This window comes from Capsicum annuum, chromosome 5 (assembly GCF_002878395.1).
Source record: "Capsicum annuum cultivar UCD-10X-F1 chromosome 5, UCD10Xv1.1, whole genome shotgun sequence".
Taxonomy (NCBI): Eukaryota; Viridiplantae; Streptophyta; class Magnoliopsida; order Solanales; family Solanaceae; genus Capsicum; species Capsicum annuum.
The window spans coordinates 153,590,750-153,614,576 of NC_061115.1; positions in this window are offsets into that span (position 1 = coordinate 153,590,750).

A 23,827-nucleotide genomic window follows, 5' to 3' on the forward strand; every position below is an offset into this window, starting at 1 on the left:
ATGTCATAGTTTTTACATTTAAATTTCTATAATCAATAATCATTCTACTTTTTCCTCTTTTTTGTTCACTATGTTTATTTACTATAAATGCTGGGCTATTATGTTTACTATTATTTTTTTGTATGTATTATTTGTCTAATAACTCTTCTATGTGCATTTTAAATTCTTTTAAATCGTCAAAATTATATATTAATGGTTTTTGAGTTATTATGCTATTTTTATCTATTAACTCAATTTTTATAGTGGTTTTATATTTTTTCCATCCTTTTAATGGACCTTCACTATATAATTGTTCTAATTTTTCTTAATTATTTCTATCTTACTTATTGAAAATATAGTTATTTCCTTTTTATTTATTGAAAATATGACCAATTCTATTGTATCTTTAGTATTTTTAATATTTTCTAATTTTTTAATAATTTTTTCACTTCCTTCTATCTAATCAATTTTTTTTCTTATTTTATTAGTAACTCTTTTTGCTCTTCCTTTCTATTTACATGGTGTTGTAAACAACCAATCCGTTCTAGTTATTATATGTGGGTATAATTTATCTAAAAACGACATTCCTAAAAGTATATCTTTTGATGTTAGCTCATAATTATAGATTTATTCTATTGTTAATACTTTATCCCATACTTGTGTTTTTACATTCTTAGCTTTATAAGTAATTAAGCTTCCTTCGTTATTAAATCCTTTAACTATTATTGGTGTCTTTAATTTATCCCATTTACTTTTTGGTAAATAATTATATCTACATAAATTAGCTTCTGCTCCTGTATCTATCATAGGCATATAATAGCTACTGTAATACCCTTCTACTACTATCTTCATTAATACATATATTTTCATATCACGTTAAAGCTCTTCTTAAGAATAATTTCTCTCTATTATATGTTATAGATAATTTTGTATGCTCTATATTATATGGTTTTACTTGTTCTAGCCATTTTATTCCTAATATTATGTCTGCTTTTTTACATTTCTTCCTTTATTTCAAATTCTATTTTTATTTTTCTAACTCCTATTGTTATTTTTTTCTGCTATATTTTTAGTGTTTATTAAGCTTTTTGGTAGATCTGGGCATATATTATTGTCAGATTTTATTTCCTCATTTTTTATTAGATATCATGCTATATAATTTTCTTCTTGTCCTGTATTTAAGAGTATTAAATATTCTTTTTCATTTATTGTTCCTTTTATGTAATATTAGTTTAAATTAGTTGTTGAACTTGTTTCATAACTTGTTCTTTTTGATGAATTTGATGATTCTGGTTTTTCATAAGCTATTCTTTTTGTTGTGCTTATTCTATTATTTATTATTTTTAAATTTTCTTCTATGTCTATATCTCTATAACTATAATCATTATTATCAATTGTTTTTACAAATTGTTCGAAAGGACTTTCTATTTGTATTTTGTTAATTTTATTTTTTCCTGTTATTTTATGTTTTGTTGTTAATACATATAGAATTTTACATCTTGCTGTAAATATTTTACTTCCTGGGGTTAGTTCTATTCCTGATATTTTCCAATATAATACTAATGATTTATTTATATTTTTATATGTTATTGCTACTGAATAATTTGCACTTATTATAAATTTAAACTTTTGGTATATTAAATTTTCTTTTATGGCAGTTATTATACTTTTTTCGATAGGTTTTATAATTCTATCATCTGCTAGGTATAATTCTATTGGTGTATCTATTCTTTCTCTGAAACATGCTTTTATTAATATCTCTGTACCTCCTAGGTGTACGTATTTTATTGGGTCTCTAATTTTTATATCCTTATTTCTTTATTAATTATCCTTTTTGTTACTAGTGGTCTATTAGCTTTACCTTTTGCATATCTACAGTCTATTACATGTTCTTTTTGGCTTACTACGTAGTATTCTTCTTTCCTTTTACTAAATATATTTTTTATTGTTGGTATTTTAAATATTTTTTCTACATTTAAATCTAATTCTTTTCCTTTTATTTCATCAAATATGTGACTATCAAATATTGTTTTTTGATCTGTTCCTTATTCACTTAAATATTCTTCCTTTGTTATTATTTTTATATCTTCTTCAGTCATTTAATTCATCTAATTCACTATCTATTTCATTATCTGTTTCATTCTCTGAAATTTCATATATACTATCTTCACTTTCTAATTCGTAATCTATATAATCTATTTGCATATATTCTGTATTTTCTATTTCTATTTCTGATATTTGTTTATTTTTTGAGTTTTTAGGTAATTTACAATCTCTAGCTAAATGTCCTAATTTTATGCAATTATAACAAGTACATTCCTTTATAGATTTCTTTTTCCTATATGGTCTTTTATGTTTATAATTTTTTACATAATATCTTTTTTCTTGGTTTCTTATATTTATATTTTGATTTTTTGTATTTCTTATGTCTTTTTCTTTTCTTATAATATCTTTCTTCGTATCCAAATTGAGGTGCTATTTTATCTTTGCAATATGCTAAATTCCTTATTAATGTTTTTTTCATTTTTATTTCTTCTCTATATTTTTCACATAAATTTCTATACCATTGTTGTAAAAATTTTATTCTTGCTCCTAAAGTATCTACTATTTTTTCTTCATATCAACTTTTTATTATTTTTGAACTAAATGATTCAGATAATTTATTAAAATATAATTTTCTTGTTTCTTTACTTTCTTCTGTATTATATGTTCCTTTATAATAATATTCTTTACATGCGCAAGTATACCCATCTATGTAACACATATTACATATTACTAATTTTAACACTAAATTCCTATTTGTATCTTTCTCTTCATTTTGTTCTTCTTTTTGTTGTTGTCATGCTGCTAAATTCGTCTTTTATAGCTATTTCATATTTTTTTTAATAATTCTATAGGTGTTAATTTAGTTGTAGTTGTTGATGATGTTTCTTCTGTAGGTTTGTCAGTTCTTAATACCCTTTTACTATTTTCAGTTAGATTTGAAAACCATAATTTCACTGTTCCTATTAGTGTTCTTTCTATATATTTTGGTGCATCTGTTACGTTTATATTATTATCTAATAATTATTTTGTCATATATCCTATCCATAATTGTATTATTTTTTCTGTATCTATTACACAATCTAAGTCTAAAAAGTTATAATTTTTATTAACAATTTGTTTTGGTGTCCATTTGTCATATTCATCTTTTAGATTATATCTTTTAAATTTATTCTTATAGTATGTAGGTTTTCTTATTTCTGATGTTCTAGGTATTATAATTTCTTTTTTTTTATCAAGAGTATTTATTTCTGTGTTTCTATTTTCTAAGTTTTCTTCATTAATTAATTCTTGTTTTTCATTGATTTCTAAATTTTTTGTATTTGTTAAGGTTTCTGTATATGTTTCACTATCTTCCGAATCATAATTATCTGTTTCTTCAACATCTATTGTATTTATTTCTAATTCCCTAGTTTCTATTTCTTTATTGCTTATTTCTAAGTTTTCTTTAAATTGATTTATTTTATTTAATAATTTTTGTTCTTTATCTTTTTCTTCTTTTCTTCTTTTTCTTTCTGTCTTTTTTCATACAAATCTTGTAGCATTTGTAGTTCTTTTTCTAATTCAGCAATCCTACTATTTTTAGTTTCTTCTATTTTTCGTATTTTTTCTATAGTTTGTTGTTTATTTTTTCTATTTTCTTTTTTTTTTCTATCTATTTCTTCATTTTTTTTCTATTCTTACCATAGCTGTCAATTTATCTTCTAATTTTAATTCTTCTTTTTCTAACATTAAATATAAATGTTTACCTATTTTCTTATACCTTCTTCCTAGATTAGAAAATACTATTTTTATTTTTTTAATCCTTCATGGTTTTCATATATTTTTTCATCTATTATAAATTCACCTAATAGATCATGTTGGTATGTATATTCTAGACTATCTATTGTCGATTGGTATGTATATTCTAGACTATCTATTGTCGATTCTCAATTTGATATCTCTTTTTTTGTTCATTTATTGAGTTTTTACTAACTCCGAAAATTATGTTATATTGCAATCTTTCTATCCTTATTTTTAATTCTTTACGTTTTTTAGATATTATTTGCTTTAATTCTTTATATTTTGGTAATTTTTATACTTTATTCATCTAAATAATATTTTGGGGAATATCTACATTTAGTTTTATCAAATAAGTCAGTCATAATTAATAAATTAATCAAATAATAAATTAATCAAATAAATTCTCCAAATATATAGCCTTTTAATTCGTTTTAATTTATGCTATCTAGCGATAATGTGAGTTAGATTGATCCATGAGAATTACTTTTGTTGTGCATGTTATAACAACTAATTTAGCATAGAAAAAGTAGCTATAGGAGTATCTTGAAGTGCCAAACATTAGACATCGCACGTCTTTAAGCTAGAAACTAGAAATACCTTGAAAAGAGAATCTCAAAAGCAGAAGTAATTGAATTTAAGGAATTAAGCTCGATAAATTAGCTAGCTACGTAGGTTTTTTTTTTTAAAAACAAAATATGTAACAGAGACATTAAGAAAGGAATTAACAATTGTAGTAGCTTAAGTCCCATCACCCCTAAGTACCAGCAAAAGTACACTAACCACTTGCATCGTCAAAAAATCCTCTTATTGACAATTCTTTTTACTAGTATTAGAAAGGTGAGTGCAAGTCTGAATTATACATGCTGTCAACTTACTACAATGAGTATAATTGTAGGAATAGAAGGGGTCCATATATGAGTAGCAGCGGAATCAGAAATTTTACTAATTATCCAATTGGTCACCTTTGAACCTATATCACTCTGTCATAGTATATGTCCATGTCCATTTGATTTTTATCCATATTTTGTTTTACAAGGGGCCAAGAATATGATATGGGTCAATATCATATAAAAAATCAATAGACATTAACCAAGCATGCAATAAAGAGGACCACTTTACTTGTGGTGGGACGAATGGTTACTGTTTGATTAATACATATCAGTTCTAGAGAAAAATAAAAAGCACCCTTGTGAGGTAGTTGTTCTTAGTCAACTTTGTGTAATTTCTGGCTTCTCTTTATGTAGTTCAGTAAATTTTTTGTACATATTTCGTTCATTTTAATTTACATAGCGATATTTGGAGTTTAAGAAAGAACAGACAATTTCCAATTTTATGGCTCAAATCAAGCCATGGACAGATATAAATTCATCTTAATAAGAGCAAAGTGAAAAAAATTTAAGTTCAAATTCATCTTAATAAGAGCAAAATGAAAAAAATTTAAGTTCAATTATTTCTAAATTAAAAATATTAAATTATTTTTAAGATAAATTTAAAAAAATTGTGCCACATAAATTTAACTAATAGGGCCAACGTTAGTTTTTGAAAGCCATAATCACGTCCTTCATGAATAATATTGAACCATATTAACAAGATAGATAAGTTACGTTACTAATTTGATCAAATATACCCCTCTTATAGAAGTTTTTTTTAATTGGAGACTGATTCTAAAATCAGTATATTTTCGCAATTATTCTTCAAGGGCGATTTAGAATTATAAACCGCGAGTCTTTTTTTTTTTTTTTTTTTTCAATTGGCGTTAAGCACCATCAATATTAAGTTTAAGGACAAGAAAGCTAGGTTGTTTGTGCAGTTAACCTACTGAAACGATCCTCAATACCGTTTGTGATTTTCATTTCTTTTTCTTTGTTTAACCCTCTCCATATTTGCAAAGATGAATGTAACTTGTGGGGATGGGTGGTACGCTTCCCAAAGTGATCTAATGCATTTTGCTGAAGTTTATCAATTTTGAAAGTTTGTAATTAGGAAGTTTGACGAAAGTCAACATTCGTGGTTACGCTTCCCAAAGTGATCTAATGCATTTTGCTGAAGTTTTTTAATTTTGAAAGTTTGTAGTTAGGAAGTTTGACGAAAGTTAACATTCGTGGTTAAAGAGGTCGAATTCGAGTATTGATAATTTCACTAGGTCCGTAGGATAATTTATGGCCTAATTGAAGGTTTGACACAATTCGTGAGACTTTCGATGTTGTTTTGAATCTTTAAGATAACTCCAAATGTTTATTTGATGATTCAACCAGATCTGAATTGTGTTTCAAAATTGATTTGCACTATTGATTTGTGTTCTGAAAATTTTGAACAAGTTTCGATGGTTTATTCTGAAAGTTGGGCCACTTTAGAATTTGCTAGTTCAGTTGCATCTAGTGTCGCCGCACATGCAAAAATGGTGTCGCACCTTCAATGCTGCAAATGGTGCCGAGGATTCTCTCTCTTATTTGGTTTTTGTTCATGACTGCAGTGGTAACTTGTCTCTTTTGAAATTAATATCGGTTGTTAGAGAGTTTATATAGGTATTTTCAGCAGACTTTCTCGACGTTCTGCTCGATTGAGATATTTATTTTGGTATAACATGGAGAAGAGCACGTAATTATCTATACTCCCTCGAATAGGATGGCTCAAGAAAAATTAAAGGAGTTGAAAGATTAGTAGCAGAATTTATTGAGTAAGGGGTTCATTACACATAATGTTTATCTTGGGGTGCTCATGTATTGTTTGTGAAAAAAAAGAATAGGTCTATTGGGATGAGCATTGACTATCAGTATTTTATCAAGGTCACTATCAAGAACCAATATCTTATTCTGGACATTAATGACTTGTTTGATCAGTTCTAGGATGCTTTGGTATTTTCGAAGATTGACTTGAAGTCAGGCTATCACCAGTTAAAGATTAAGGCTTTGGTTCCTGTTAAGCTTAGGGTTTTGGTTCCTGTTAAGATTAGGGCTTTGGGCATTCTTAAGACAACTTAGCACTTGAAACAGTCTGTATTAATTTCTTGTTTTGTCCTTTGGGTTGACTAATGCCCTAATGACATATATTGAATTAATAAACAAAATGTTTAACCATATCTAAATTATTATGTTATTGTATTCATCGATAATATCTTGATTTATTTGTAAGCAAGGAGGAGCACTTACAAAACTTGAGGACAATGCTGCAGGAGTTAATGGATGAACGATTGTATGTCAAGTTTTGAGTGTGAATTTTGGCTCAGTTCTGTGACATTTTTGAGACGCGTGGTGCCCAAAGATAATATTATGGTAGATCTAACCAAGATTAAGGTCGTTCATATTGTGCTTATCCTACTTCACCTACTAAGATTTAGAGTTTTGTTAGTTTGGCAAGCTATAAGGGGTTCATAGAGGGTTTCTCTTCTATGATATCTCATTTGACCAAGTTGATTTAGAAGAATATTATGTTTCAATGATTTTATGAGAGTGAACAAGCTTTCAAAAGCTCAATACTTTTGACCTCAACTCTTATTTTGTCTTTGTTTGTGAAAGGTGAAAATTTCATGGTGTATTATGATGCTTCATGAATTAGGCTTGATACAAAAAGAGAAAGTTATTGCATATGCTTCAAGATAGTTGAAGATCTATAAAAATCACTCCCCTACTCATGACTTGAACTTGACAACAATAGTTTTTTCCTTGATGATTTGGAGACACTACTTGTATGAAATTCACCGTAAAGTTTTCATCGATCATCGCAGCCTCAATACATATTTAATCAGAAGCATCTGAACATGAGACAACTAAGGTGATTGAATTTGTTTAGGAATTATGACATTACTATCTTTTATCATCTAAGAAAGTCCAATATTATTACGTATGTGTAAAACCCCGAGATCCTATCCTGAGATGTCACACGGTGCTTATGACCCCGAAGGACCATAAGCTAACCCTTTACTGATATCTGTACCTGTACACTGCATAATATTTGAAATAAATGTGGAAACTAGCCATAAGGTTCAACACATCTAAGAATACTCATAATACAGAAAACTGAATACTAATACAGCCGTCTGCAAAGCCTCTAAATTGTCTGAACTGTAGAGTTGATGGGACAGGTCCTCAACTAACTACGTCAACTGAAAATAAACAAAGTCTGGAGCAATAATAGTAAACTAAGATTCTAACTGGGACCGAACTGCAGGGGATAATCTGGATCCTGTGCTTCTGAACCTATGGTGTCAAATAAAACACCATAGCGCAAATGCATCAGTACAGGAATATACCGAGTATGTAGATGAGGTAGGCTAATGCAAGGGCTCATGCATGCACAACATCTAAACTAAATAATCGTGAAAATGCCGCATGAGGACACATACATGAATGCACAGACCATAAATACAATCATCGCAACTCTAGATACTGAAACTCGAATACCACTTTACTACGGACTGAACTCACTACTAAAACTGAGATACTAAATCAATGACTCATCTGATACTGATAACTAAGGATCTGGATGTACTTACATTAAGGACTGAAATCTAAGCTTACTATTTTCGACTGACAAAATTAGAGATCAACTTTTCTAACAGATTATTCCAGAGCAATTCTCAGTGATAAGAAGTATAATCATGTCCGAATCTGAAAACATAAATACTTAATAGAATCTAAGATAGCTATTAAGCTTATCTAGAGGCATATCTCCGAATATGAAATCAAATAACTGTATATAAGACCAAGCCTATTTGACGGGATGGTCCATAAATCAATGGAACTATCTGAGTTCCTCACTGAGATAAATGACTGTACCACACAGTCCTGATTTTTGAAGAATGATTCTGAAACTGAGACTGAATTTAAAACTAAAATTGTGAGAAGTAGTCATCTAACTGATATGCTCCAACCTACCACAGGTGGGGTCCAACCTTAACCCCCGGTTGGGAGGGTGCTAATACCGTGCCACGGGTAAAGATATTATCTTTTCTCTAAGGTCAGTCTCTCTGGCGGTGACCATCAATAGGGTGTCAAGCTTGCTTGACAGGTGACTCCTTTTTCTGTGCTGGCTACATAGTTCTGGAATACAATGATTGCTTCTAAGAATCACAACCTCTACTAGCAGGTAGTTCTCATCCTTGGGTTCGCTCGGTGCTGAACCCTACTCCCAACTAAAAGACTCTGGGTTTATTATTAGACTGTACTAGACAAAGATGAATTTGATACTGATTACGTTTCTCAAAAGATCTGACTGAGTTACGCAGAGATTACTTAGTTTCGTATCTGATGGAAAAGATATCGAATCATGGCATCTGACTGACAATACAGAGCTTGAGTAGATTACTTAAATTTCTTCTGAGATTAGAATTGAATCACTTGAATACTATTAGAACTAAGCTGATTACAGGACTGAGGCTAGATTACTAGTGATACAAATATTACAAAGATAACTTAGCTTTCTTAAGTTCTGTACTTGTCTGAGGATACAGAGTTCTATAATTCACTAAGTTCTGAGAATCATGGCTCGACTGGAATTATTGAGAAACTGACATGGGCTCTAGACAACAGCTCTATTATCGAGTATAAATACCCCCAGGACTCGATAACATAAAAGTAAAGCATAATCATTCATTCATCATCACGTTCATTCGTTCATCATCACAATCATTCATGTCTCATCACAATTAATAAAACATCTCATAATTATTAAAGCATCATCATAATCATTAAAGCATTTTCATAGTCACCGAGGGGCCACTTTAGGCATCTCAAAATCATAATCATCTAGTAACGTAGGGGAAAATATGCTACTAGATCGTACTCCATTCAACAAGGTTTTACCTCAGCTATTTCATACCTATTTCAGTCTTGACATGTGTTTGGGTATCCCATGGCTCGGGGAAACTTCATACTATCACGTCATAAATTACTTGCTAACCACTTGGCATGTATTAAAAGCTTATCATATATCAAAGAGCACTTAATTGGGGAATTTCAACAATCACATCTCCACTTGTTCACTAGGGTCTTTCAACAACCACTAGGCATGCACGGGTTCATACTTATTTGGGAGTTTCCTACTACCATGGAATAATTCATTCACTTGGGCATTTTTATCAAACACTAAGCATGCTTAAACTAACTCACAATTTGGGGTTTCCTATTCAACATACTATAATGGACCTTATGCTTCTCGTAAGCTCTTTATCAAACCTATGGGGGACATGCTTTGCTTATTCAATCATTTCTACATGCAATAGTCATGAACACATCACATGGAAAAACAACTTCAAGAGGTTCTATCGCATGAGTTCCACATACTAGGGTCAAAGCTCATAAATTTTGTAGACAAACATAAATCAAAACTCAACAACACATTGAACATCCATTTCAACTCATACAAATCATTAACAACGCATAAACATAAAAATCTTTGAGTTTTAAAAAGGGTGCTTGAGCTTCTTGGATGAAAGGGACCCAAGAATCAACATCAACATACCTTAATCTTTGAAATTGGATAAATTCTAATGCTTGAGACTCTATCTGTACTCATAATAAATGATTCTCGAAGCCCACACTATGAGGAGCTTGTTTCTTAGAGATATCTTGAAGAATTTATGGATGAATTTTTGGAAGAGTAGGGTTCTTGAGGAAACCCTAGATAGATATTCTTGAGAGAATTGAAAGAGAAAATGATAAAATTAGGGTTTTAAAAGTGGGTTCTCATATTTGTAGAGGCTCCCAAAAGGTGGAAATTGACCAAAATACCCTTGCAAAAACATTTTAAAATTGCTGAAAAAAATAGTTGACGATATTCGTGACAAGCCGTCCGGCTCGTGATAGGCCGTCACGAATTGTCGTCACAAAAATGGTGGATTTTGTGAATTTCTGCCTTAAGGTGGCGATATTTTGTGACGGGCCGTCAGGCTTGTGACAAGTCGTCACAAAAGGTCATCACGGATTTTCTAGGCTGACACGCTGGAGTAAAATAAGCATAACTCTTTGCTCTGATATCGGTTTTGGACAAAATTGGTATTGTTGGAAAGATAATTCAAAGATCTTTCATATGATATATGGTAGGTCCTATAATTCGATATATACAAGGAGTTAGGTCGATTGAAGTTGACCTAAATTTTGACGGGCACTAAAACTAGAACGATACGAAAACTTTCAACTCATCCATGAGTTAGGGGACCTCTGTGATCTTAATTCATGCTTAAATTGATTCCCACACGATTCAAAGTATTTCATACTTGGGAGGATATTTCTGAAACATTTTGACTCGGATTTTCTCTTTACCAAAATACGCTCTAGGGCTCGGACTGGAAGAGGATTTTGTGGGGCATTATGTTATCTCTCCCTTGAGAACATTCGTCCTTGAATGTCGCTTGATAGACTGAGAAGACGGATCCATAGAACTAACTCAAGAAATAGAAATATCTCAGATCAGGACTATGCAACTGGAATGACTGACATATAGAGTTCTCACACTGGGCATGCATATCTGATGCATGAAATACTGACAGAACACACGCTGACAAGATGAACTTTTTCTACTGAATGTACATATCTAATGCATGAATGTCTAACTGAACTGACTTCCAAAAGCATGATCGACAACACAATGACAACTGATGCTAACTTCATAAAGAAAATTTGAACGTGCATCGGGATGAATCTAATAGCATGCAACATGATAATACTATGGGGTATCTCCCACTTGGGACTCTATGTCCCTCTAAACACACTTCACTAAAATATTAAGCGGTGCGTGGGGCACCTACAGACTGGGTCATGATTGATCGGTCAATATCTAAAACTCATGCATGACTCATGGTAACATATAAGCTCAAAATGGGAGCAAAGGATCTATCAATGCATATCATAAAGATAAAAGGGCTGATAATATACCCGGGTCTATTTAAGGGGATCTTTCCCGATCAAGGAGAGCGTGAAGTGCATATAGTCTGTTATAAGTTAATGGACGACTATGCTGACTTCGGGGACCTAGCTTAGGATAGTCTCAAACTTTGTGACCGGTCTCGCTGCATCCAAAGCACACATCACTATCGGCTCTACATACACCCTTATGATTTTTACCACATTCTTCATACAGCGGGTAGGTAAGACTCCTACTCTCAGTACTCTAGATCTTGGAGTATGGTGCACTAGCTGAGGATGGAGTTGGGACTGAAAACTTCTGACTATGGCGAGAACGGTTACCACTCCGTGACCCTTCTTGGGAGAAACTATGACTACTTATTTTGGCTCTCTTACTCTTTCTGTCTCTTTCTTTCATTCTGTATGCCTCAATTTGTTGTGCATGAATCATTAGACTAGAAAGATCTATATCCTTATTGAGCATGGCAACTCTACACTCTTTCAACACATCACTTGATACCCCAGTTAGCAACTTACTTATACTCGCTCTAGGGTCAGCTATCAAGTTGGGAGCATACTTAGCTAATTGGTTAAACTTAAGACAATAGTCTTTCATTGTTAGGAAGCCTTCCCTTAGGTTCATAAATTCTTCTACCTTAGATTCTCTCATCTCTAGGGGGAAAAACTTATCTAAAAAGGTATCCTAAAATACTTGCCAGGTCATGGGAGCATTATTCTCCCCTTTACTCTTCCTCCATGCTACAACCCAATCATAAGCAATATCCTTCAGCCTATAAGATGCTAACACAACACTCTCCTCCTCAGAAATATGCATAATCTGGGTGATCTTCTTCATTTTTTCTAAATAAAGCTGCGGGTCTTCACCTACTACTGACCCATAGAATTCTGGCGGGTTCATTTTCATGAAACTTCTAACCCTGGCTGCGACGGTATTCCCATCTTGCTGGGGTGGAACTGTAGCCTGACAATTGCCCTAAACATTATTCACAGCTTGGGCTAGCACCTGAAAAGTTTCCTGAAACTCTGCATGTGACACACTCTCATTCTCTGGATCTACTAGCTGAGGAGGCTGGTCATCAACCCTATGGACAAAATCTTTGTGAGGAGGCATACTTTGTAATTGGAAGAAAGAAGTGGATTATACTAAGGATCAACTTGAGCTCATGCTCACTCACACAAAATGATCACTGAAAGAAGAGGAACTGCTTCTAGGAACATCCCGTAGCCTCTTGTACATAAATGTGGTGCGCTACACACCCATGCATAAGACTCTACTAGATGCGGCTTTTCAGACTCCCTAGGACACTCTTGAACCTTAGGCTCTGATACCAAGTTTGTAACACCCTTAGATCCCATCCTGAGACATCACACGATGCTTATGACCCTGAAGGACCACAAGCTTACCCTTTACTGATATTTGTACCTGTATACTGCATAATATCTAAAATAAATGTGGAAACTAGTCATAAGGTTCAACACATCTAAGAATACTCATAATACAGAAAACTGAATACTAATACATCCATCTAAAAATCCTCTAAACTGTCTGAACTATAGAATTGATGGGACAAGTCCTTAACTAACTCCATCAACTGAAAATAAAAAAAGTCTGGAGCAATAATAGTAAACTGAGATTCATCCTTGAAAGAAGAGGACTCACTGCTACTGCTGCTGACTGGGATGAACTTGTAGGGGATAATCTGGATCCTGTGCTTCTGAGACTATGGTGTCAAATAAAACACCATAGCACAAATGCGTCAGTACAAGAATGTACCGAGTATGTAGACGAGGTAGGCTAATGCAAGGGCTCATGTATTCACAATATCTAAACTGAATAATCATAAAAATACCGCATGAGGATACATACATTAATGCACAGACAATAAACACAATCATCGCAACTCTAGATACTGAAACCCGGATACCACTTTACTGCAAACTGAACTCACTACTAAAACTGAGATACTGAATCACTGACTCATTTGATACTGATAACTAAAGATCTGGATGTACTTAAATCAAGGACTGAACTCTGAGATTACTGTTTTTGACTGATAGAATTAGAGATCAACTTTTCTAACAAATTATTCTGAAGTGATTCTCAATGATAAGAAGTATGATCACGTCAGAATCTGACAACATGAATACTTAATAGAATCTGAGATGGAGATCAAGCTTATCTGGCGGCATATCTTTGAATATGATATCAAACAACTGTATATAAGACCAAGCCTATCTGACGGGATGGTCCATAAATCAATAGAACTATCTGAGTTCCTCACTGGGATAAACGACTATACCACATAGTCCTGATTTTTGAAGATTGATTCTGAAACTGAGATTGAATCTGAAACTAAAACTATGGGAAGTAGTCATCTAACCGACATGCCCCAACCTACCACAGGTGGGGTCCAACCTCAACCCTCAGTTGAGAGGGTGCCAATACTGTGCCACGGGTAAAGACATTATCTTTTCTCTAAGGTCAGGCTCTCTGGCGGTGACCATCAATAGGATGTCAAGCTTGCTTGATAGGTGACTCCTTTTTTTGAGCTAGCTATATAGTTCAAGAACACAAGAATTGTTTCTAAGAATCACAACCTCTATTAGTAGGTGATTTCTCATCCTTGGGTTCGCTCGATGCTGAATCCTACTCCCAACTAAAAGACTCTGGGTTGATTCTTAGACTGTACTAGGCAAAGATGAATCTAATACTAATCATTTTTCTTAAAAGATCTGACTGAGTTAAGCTGAGAGTACTTAGTTCTGTATCTGATAGAAAAGATATCAAATTATGGCATCTGACTGACAATACAAAGTTTGAATAGATTACTCGAATTACTTCTGAGATTAGAATTGAATCACTAGAATACTATTAGAACTGAGTCGATTACAGGACTGGGGCTAGATTACTAGCGATACAGAGATTATAGAGATAATTGAGATTACTGAGCTTTTTTAAGTTCTGCACTTGTCTGAGGATACAGAGTTCTTTAATTCACTAAGTTTTGAGAATTATGGCTCGATTGGAATTATCAAGAAACTGACACGGGCTCTACACAATAGCTTTATTGTCGGGTATAAATACCCCAGGACTCGATGACATAAAAGTAAAGCATAATCATTCATTCATCATCACGTTTATTCATTTATCATCACAATCATTCATATCTCATTACAATCATTAAAATATCTCATAATTATTAAAGCATCATCATAATCATTAAAGCATTTTCACAGTCACCGAGGGGTCACTTTAGGTATCTCAAAATCATAATCATATAGTAACGTAGTGAAAACATGCTACTAGATCGTACTCCATTCAACAAGGTTTTTACCTCAGCTATTTCATACCTATTTTAGTCTTGACATGTGTTTGGATATCCCATGGCTTGGGGAAACTTCATACTATCACGTCATAACTTACTTGCTAACCACTTGGCATGTATTAAAAGCTTAGCATATATCAAAGAGCACTTAATTGGGGAATTTACAATCATCACATCTCCACTTGTCCACTAGGGTCTTTCAACAACCACTAGGCATGCATGGGTTCACACTTATTTGGGAGTTTCCTACTACCATGGAATAATTCATTCACTTGAGCGTTTTTATCAAATACTAAGCATGCATAAACTAACTCACAAGCCTATTCAACATACTATAATGGCCCTTATGCTTCTCCTAAGCTCTTTATCAAACCTATGGTGGACATGCTTTGCTTATTCAATTATTTCTACACCCAAAATTCATGAACATATCGTATGGAAAAGCAACTTCAAGAGGTTCTATCACATGAATTCCACATACTAGGTTCAAAGCTCATAAATTTTATAGACAAACATAAATCAAAACTCAACAACATATTGAACATCCATTTCAACTCATACAAATCATTAACAACTCATAAACATAAAAATCTTTGAGTTTTAAAAAGGGTGCTTGAGCTTCTTGGTTGAAAGGGACGCAAGAGTCTACATCTACATACTATAATCTTTGAAATTGGATAAATTCTAATGATTGAGACTCTATCCGCACTCGTAATAAATGATTCTCGAGGCCCACACTATGAGGAACTTGATTTTTGAAGAAATCTTAAAGAATTTATGGATGAATTTTTTGAAGATTAGGGTTCTTAAGGAAACCCTAGATAGATATTCTTGAGAGAATTGGAAGAGAAAATGATGAAATTAGGGTTTTGGAAGTGGGTTCTCATATTTATAGAGGCTCCCAAAAGGTGGGAAATGACCAAAATACCTTTGCAAAAAAAGTTCTAAAATTGCTGAAAGAAAATAGCTGATGGCATCTGTGACAAGCCGTCAGGCCCGTGATAAGCCGTCACGAATTATCGTCACAAAAAGGGTGGATTTTGTGACTTTCTGCCTTAAGGTGATGAAATTTTGTGATGGGCCTTCAAGCTTGTGACAAGTCGTCACAAAAGGTCATCATGGATTTTCCAGGCTGACACGCTGGATAAAATAAGCATAACTCTTTGCTACGATATTGGTTTTAGACGAAATTGGTATAATTGGAAAGATAATTCAAAGATATTTCATTTGATATATAGTAGGTCCTCTAATTAGATATATAAAAAGAGGTATGATCGATTGACGTTGACCTAAATTTTGACGGTCACTAAAACTTGAATGATAGGAAAGCTTTCAACTCATCCATGAGTTAGGGGACCTGTAATACCCCGTATGTTTCTAAGCTAGGAGACGAACCATTTTTCCTACGTATGAAACCTCTTATCCTGTGAGTAGTATTTTATTGCATGACTTACAATGAATATCCTAGTGATAAGATAGCTTATGATACATTAAGCACGTTCATATGAGTCACTTAAGGTAATACAAGCTAAGAGTTTTTGAATCCATCAAGTTTTAATGTTCGATTTTGCAAGGGTCATCTTTGAATGAGTATAACTCAATGTTAATGTGGTATTTCTGCATATTTATACCCACCAAATTGTAGATAATTTAATTAGCTTTCCAAAGATACTAATTTTTCCTTAATCCAATACCCGAGCGAAAAGTTATGCCCATTTTTATGAGAGACAGTAAGGATAGGCGATTGGTTAGGCGCCGCCCAACCAAACTTAGGCGATTGGTTAGGCGCCGCCTAAGTCAGTTCCAATGCCAAAAACACTCCGTTTTGAGTTATTTTGAGGGTAATTAAGTCTTTTAACACTCCTTACACGTCCCTAAACTTAACCCTACGAAATATATAGCTTCTAAACACATTACAACCCTATTAACATCTCAAAGCTCATCATCCAAGAGCACCATAGGAGAAAAACAACTAGGGTTGCACAATCAATCTTGAAGAATCAAATTTCAAGGAAATTCCTACTCAATCATCAAGAACCTCCCTTCCAAGGTATGCGTAGTGTTCATCCACGGATTTTTTTCGTCCGTGGAGTTCAAGAATCAATCTTTAAAATACAAAAGCTTGGTTGATTGTGGTGATATGATCATATCTATGTTGATTCTTGTTTGATTTGCTATATAATAGTATCGTGACTGTATATCTCATGAAAGTTATGTTGTTAGTTGAAAAACATCATCTTTAGATGGATTGATAGAATGCAAGTATGAAATTCACCTATGCCTTAGAAAATGCATGCAAGGTGTTCGATAAAATGCCTAGTATGTTAGAACTTCATATTTACATGATTTCATGATATCTAAATAACAAGTTCATGTTAGTCGTACACTCCAATATGAATTTCCATGCAAATTATGTGTTGTTATTGTTGTGGTATAAAGTATGTATGATAATGGAGATATAAATTATGTACACAAAATATATCCATGCTTTCCCTACCATGTTTGAGATATTGAATAAATACATGAAGTATAATATCCCCAAATCATTACAATATGAACTAAACGTTACAGGTTGCCGTTCCCTTACGCTTGAATGATTTCCATGCAATTGCTATGAATAGTATATGTTGTCGGAATGCCCATGATATTAGAATATGAGATTTATGACTTGATTATAAGCATTCCTATTCATGATAGATAGTATGATGACCATGTACTTCATGAAATCCCCCACTCATGTATTATAGATTTTTATTGATGGTCGTGTACTCAAGAAATTTAAGTTGTGTCAGTTTTCTTCCATCGAGTCCTGGGGGTACTTGTACCCTAAAAATATAGCTGTGTCCCTAGAGCCATGTCATGTTTTCACGATACTCTTAGTCAAGCCATGATCTATAGAATTCAGTCAGTCATGTGGCTCAGGAAAACTCAGATATCTCAGTAATCTCAGTAGTCCAGTAATATCAGTAATCTCAGTGCTCAGTAACCTCAGTAACCTCAGTATTCACAGTCAATCTTAATAACTTTAGTACTCTCAACCAGTCCTCATAACTCAGTACATTCCGTCAGTCATTGGAATCCAGTAAACTTAGTTTAGCTCTGCTAAACAATACCACTAGTATCAGTCTAGTTAAGCTAATCAGTTCAGTTAAGTTATTCAGTTCAGCTTAGTTATTCAGTTCAGTGTCCTTCATATAAGAGTAAAAGTTAGCATCGAGTGAACCCAAGGATGGGAACTCACCTGCTAGTTCAGGGTATGATTCTTAGTAGTCATCCTTGTGTTCCAAAACTACGTAGCCAGCGTAGGTTGAGACATATTAACCTATTAGATTAGGGTTGATGAGGTGGACTAACCCGTCAGTTTAGGGTTCCCACCATTCTCATTGAGTACCTGCCAGTATAGGGTTCTCACAGCTGTCCTTACCAGTGGTACAGTATTGACAACCCTCCAGTCGGGGCAGAGATTGAACCCCAGCTTAGCTATTATAGCGTATTCAGGGCATGTTGGTTAGATAACTACTTCCCACAGTTTCAGTTATAGATTTCAGGACTATCAGCTATAGATACCCAGTCTCAGTAAAGAACTTAGATAGTTCTTCAGATTTCAGTATATCAGGACTATCAGATACAGTCAACTCAGAAATAGAATTGAACTCAGATAGTTTCCTTCAGATTTATGGACTTTCAGATACAGTCACTTATGCTATCAATCACTAAAGTTATCATAACTCATGATATCAGTACTCAGCTTCAGGACTGTCAGATATAGTCAATCAGACTAGTTCTTTATAATTCAAACTGTTAGAAATAATCATACCTTTATCAGTAATATAGTGTCAGTCTCCTAGTATTCGGTAATACAATATCAGATCCATCACTTATTAGTGATTTACATATCAATATCAGTAAACTCAGTCTTTTAGAATCTCATTATCAATACACTCATGTTGTCAGTATTCAGACTTAGTAGTCAATATCTCCACGAGTTTAGTTACAGTTACGTATGCATGTATGTACTCTCACATTTATATCAGTTAGTATTTTTCATGCATATAACCCTTTGCATTTAGCCTATCTCACTCATATACTCAGTACATTCAGATGTACTAACGTATTTGCGCTATGGTGCTTTCTCTTATGTTACACCATAAGTTCAAAGGCATAAGCTCCAAATCAGCAGTAGATTCCAGGATCAGCAGTCAGAGTTAGACGTGAGTCCTCATCCTTCGAGGAAATGATGATTTCATTTCTATTTCAGTTTTCAGTTTATTTCAGTAATTGGAGTTAGTTGGGGACATGTCCCATCAACTCCTTATTCAGTTCAGTTAGAGGCTTTCAGACTAGATGTCAGATTAGATGTTCAGATTTTAGTATTTATATTTCTTTTTGGTATTGTTATACTATATTTTTCAAATATGTATCAGTATCGAACCTTATGGCCTTACAGTTCATGTTTTCGCATATTTTATGAGATATTATGCAGTTTACAGGTACAGGTATCAGTCATGGGTTAGCTTGTGGTCCCTCGGGATCATGAGCACCGTGTAGCGTTCCAGTTCTGTGAATCGAGGTGTTACAAACTTGGTATCAGAGCCAAAGGTTCAACAGTGTCCTAGGAAGTCTGAAAGCTGCATCAAGTAGAGTCTTGTACATGGGCGTATTGTGCACCACACTTATGTGCAAGAGGCTATGAGATGTTTTAGGAATAGTTTCCCTTATTTTATGTCTCAAGAACGTCCTATAGCAAGTTTCTTTAAGGAAACCATGTAGATTCATATCATGCACCCCTCATGTTCACTTTACCTTACTTTCAAGGTAATAGAAATAGTGAAGTTCAAAGTCCTAAAGATAGGGCTTTCTTAGACAGTCCTTACGGTCAGTTATGAGATTAGCAATAGACTCAAACAGTATCCCATTAGTTCATTATTGTTCCAAGGTCGTACAGATTTTATTCATGATCATGAGAACTCATTCTTGAACCCAAAAGTTTAGCAGTAGTAGAGTTGGGATAGTATTATTCTATTGATCAGACGATGTATTCATGGGGGTTAGATCAGTAGGCTTGAACAGTACGAGCTAAACACTTAAGTTTATTGATTCAAAATTAAGAATGAAGGTGTGAATGTGATATTAGCAGTATATGAGAAAACAGAATCAGATGATGTGTTTAGTAAGACAGACAGCTGTTGAACATAATGTAGGTATATGATGGTAGATCAAGCACCTAAGCCGGTCCCTCAAATTTTAGTAGTAGAGCCAGTATGTATAGAAATCAGTAAGGGAAGACAATTCCAGACCCATTCTCATCTCAGTACAAAGTTTTTCATTTCAGCTATCACGAAACCAACTCAAGCATTGCATACCAACTCTATTGTCACTAACTATAATCATGTATGAATTCAATTTCTAGCATAAGAAGTCACTTTTACTCCACAGTACAAGTCATGTTCCATAAGAACAATCTACTTTCACACACTTTCCATGGGATTATATGTGCCTTCAGTTCCTAGTATAAGGGGTTCAGTTCCAGCTCCCTCAGTATTTGAATCATGTCCCACGAGTACAGAAAACTCTAGACTCAGGTCATGCAGCTCATGGCTCATGTACGCATATCATGCTTTCTAGTATACTTAGCTTCTATGACTTATGCTATGCCCCTACAGATCAGATACATTTAGACTATGTCATGTATATCCTTAGTTCAGACCTTATTGGTAAATCCAAACTATTGATATTTTATTCCTCAAGTTTTAGTCATGTGTCAAGTTTAGTTTGTATCTATTCATGTTTCAGGTCCTCCTGATTTACTCCTCCAGTTAGCTCTCCTTATGGGACAGTGTAGTGATGAGCAATTGTTTAGATAAGAGAATATTGTTGCATGCTTACTTTGCACGAAGGTGTAGTTGTGAAGATAGGCTTGAATGTCATGATAAATGTGCAAGTAAATGTCTAGAAAGGGGTCGTATTTAGAAGTTGGGAAAGTACAAAGTGTAAGTGTACATTTAGATCCTTGACTTATGTCAGTCCCCAACATGTAGCCATCAATAACTCAGTTGCCAACTCAATTATAGTTTCAGTATCCAGCATTTAGTGATCAGTGGTCAGTCCTTGAATTCAGTACTTCTGTACTAGGTATAGGCTTAGTTATAATGTCATCTTCAGTCCAGTAACCAGATTTGAAACTCAGTTCAGTTCCAGACATGCTTGACCATAGCATTGAGGTTGTCAGTACTCAGTTATTAGTGTTTCAGTACCCCAGTTTATAGAATACCTCAGAGCCATATCGTATGCTTGGTCTCGCATTCAAAAATAATACAGACTTTATAAATCCATGCTCAGATACCTCATTCTACTCAGTTAGTCCTTATCTCCTATGCATAAAACTCAAAAATGTCAGCCCAGCTGTTCAGACTAAGTACAATTTAGCTTTGTAGATCCAGTATTCAGCTATCAGTTATTCAGTTGATCAGATAAGTTAGTGTATTTATGCACTCGTGATCAGCTCAGTTGATGTATCATGTCTCAGTTTTAGATCCTAGCTATTCAGTCATGACTCAGTTTCTAGGTGTCTTACGCATCGCCTCAATTCTACTCAGTAGCTCATCTAAGTCAGTATTCTTTGAGGGACATAGTGTCCTAAGGGGGAGATACATCATACCCCCAAACTTTCATGACATAAACATGCTGCTCTATTTTTTTTTGATGAATCCAGTTTGGAGAAGGGGTACTCATAAGTTAAACCTCAAACTCTAACTTCAGTCATATGCCATGTTTTCAAGATTTAGTTCAGATCATGATATTCAGTATATCTACCACATAGACTTAGTTATGTTCTTATGTTTCTGATCATGCATATGGAGTAATTAATCTCAAACTTATCGGTATTATCAGTTCAAGGTAATAGTTTTCCTTAAACTTACTCGTTCTCATGTTCATATTTCAGTGCCAAAATTGGTATTCAGTTCCATGCTCAGTTTTCAGTTCAAACTTGATACCTTTACCATTGCATGTTCATGAGTAAGTCTAGCATGAATTCACGCATCAGATATGTGTGATCAACTTATTAGTACTTTCAGTCATGCATTCACGTATTATGTCAGTCATATAATCATGGATCAGATATGCATGAATTCATCCTTTCAATTATGCGTCAGATATGCATTCTTATTTTGAGAAGACTTACTTTATTAGAATCTTCAGTCTTATATTCATGAATCAGTTTCCTATGCATCAGATATGCATGTTCAGTATGTTGTGCTCAGCTTTCAATCATGCCAGTCATGAACCCATGTTTCAGTAGTGTATGTCTTGTACGTACTTCATCTTATCATGTCTCCTGCTTTAGTTAATTTCCATTCGAGGATGAATGTTCCCAAGGGGGAGATATTGTAATACCCCGTATGTTTCTAATCTAGGAGACGAACCATTTTTCCTACGTATGAAACCTCCTATCCTGTGAGAAGAATTTTAGTGCATAACTTACAATGAGTATCCTAGTGATAATATAGCTTATGATACATTAAGCATGTTCATATGAGTCACTTAAGGTAATACAAGCTAAGAATTTTTGAATCTATCAAGTTTTGGTGTTTGATTTTGCAAGGGTCATCTTTGAACGAGTACAACTCAATGTTAATGTGGTATTTCTGCATATTTCTATCCACTAAATTGTAGATAATTGAATTATCTTTCCAATGATACCAATTTTGCCTTAATCCAATACCCGAGCAAAAAGTTATGCCCATTTTTATGAGAGACAGTAAGGATAGGCGATTGGTTAGGCGTCGCCCAACCAAACTTAGGCGATTGGTTAGGCGCCGCCTAAGTCAGTTCCAATGCTAAAAACACTCCGTTTTGAGTTATTTTGAGGGTAATTAATTCTTTTAACACTCCTTACACATCCCTAAACTTAACCCTACAAAATATATAGCTTTTAAACACATTATAGCCCTATTAACATTTCAAAGCTCATCATCCAAGAGCACCATAGGAGAAAAACAATCAGGGTTGCACAATCAAGCTTGAAGAATCAAATTTCAAGGAAATTCCTCCTCAATTATCAAGAACCTCCCTTCCAAGGTATGCGTAGTATTCATCCACGGATTTCTTTCGTCCGTGGAGTTCAAGAATCAATCTTTAAAATACAAAAGCATGGTTGATTGTGGTGATATGATCATATCCATGTTGATGCTTGTTTGATTTACTATATAATAGTATCGTGACTGTATATCTCATGAAAGTTATGTTGTTAGTTGAAAAACATGATCTTTAGATGGATTGATAGAATGCAAGTATGAGATCCACCTATTCTTTAGAGAATGCATGCAAGGTGTTTGATAAAATGCCTAGTATGTTAGAACTTTATATTTACATGATTTCATGATATCTAAATAACAAGTTCATGTTAGTCGTACACTCCAATATGAATTTCCATGCAAATTATGTGTTATTATTGTTGTGGTATAAAGTATGTATGATAATGGAGATATAAATTATGTACACAAAATATATCCATGCTTTCCCTACCATGTTTGAGATATTGAATAAATACATGAAGTATAATATCCCCACATCATTACAATATGAACTAAACGTTACATGTTGCCGTTCCCTTACGCTTGAATGGTTTCCATGCGATTGCTATGAATAGTATATGTTGTCGGAATGCCTATGATATTAGAATATGAGATTTATGACTTGATTATAAGCATTCCTATTCATGATAGATAGTATGATGACCATGTACTTCATGAAATCCCCCACTCATGTATTATGGATTTTTATTGATGGTCGTGTACTAAAGAAATTCAAGTTGTGTCAGTTTTCTTCCATCGA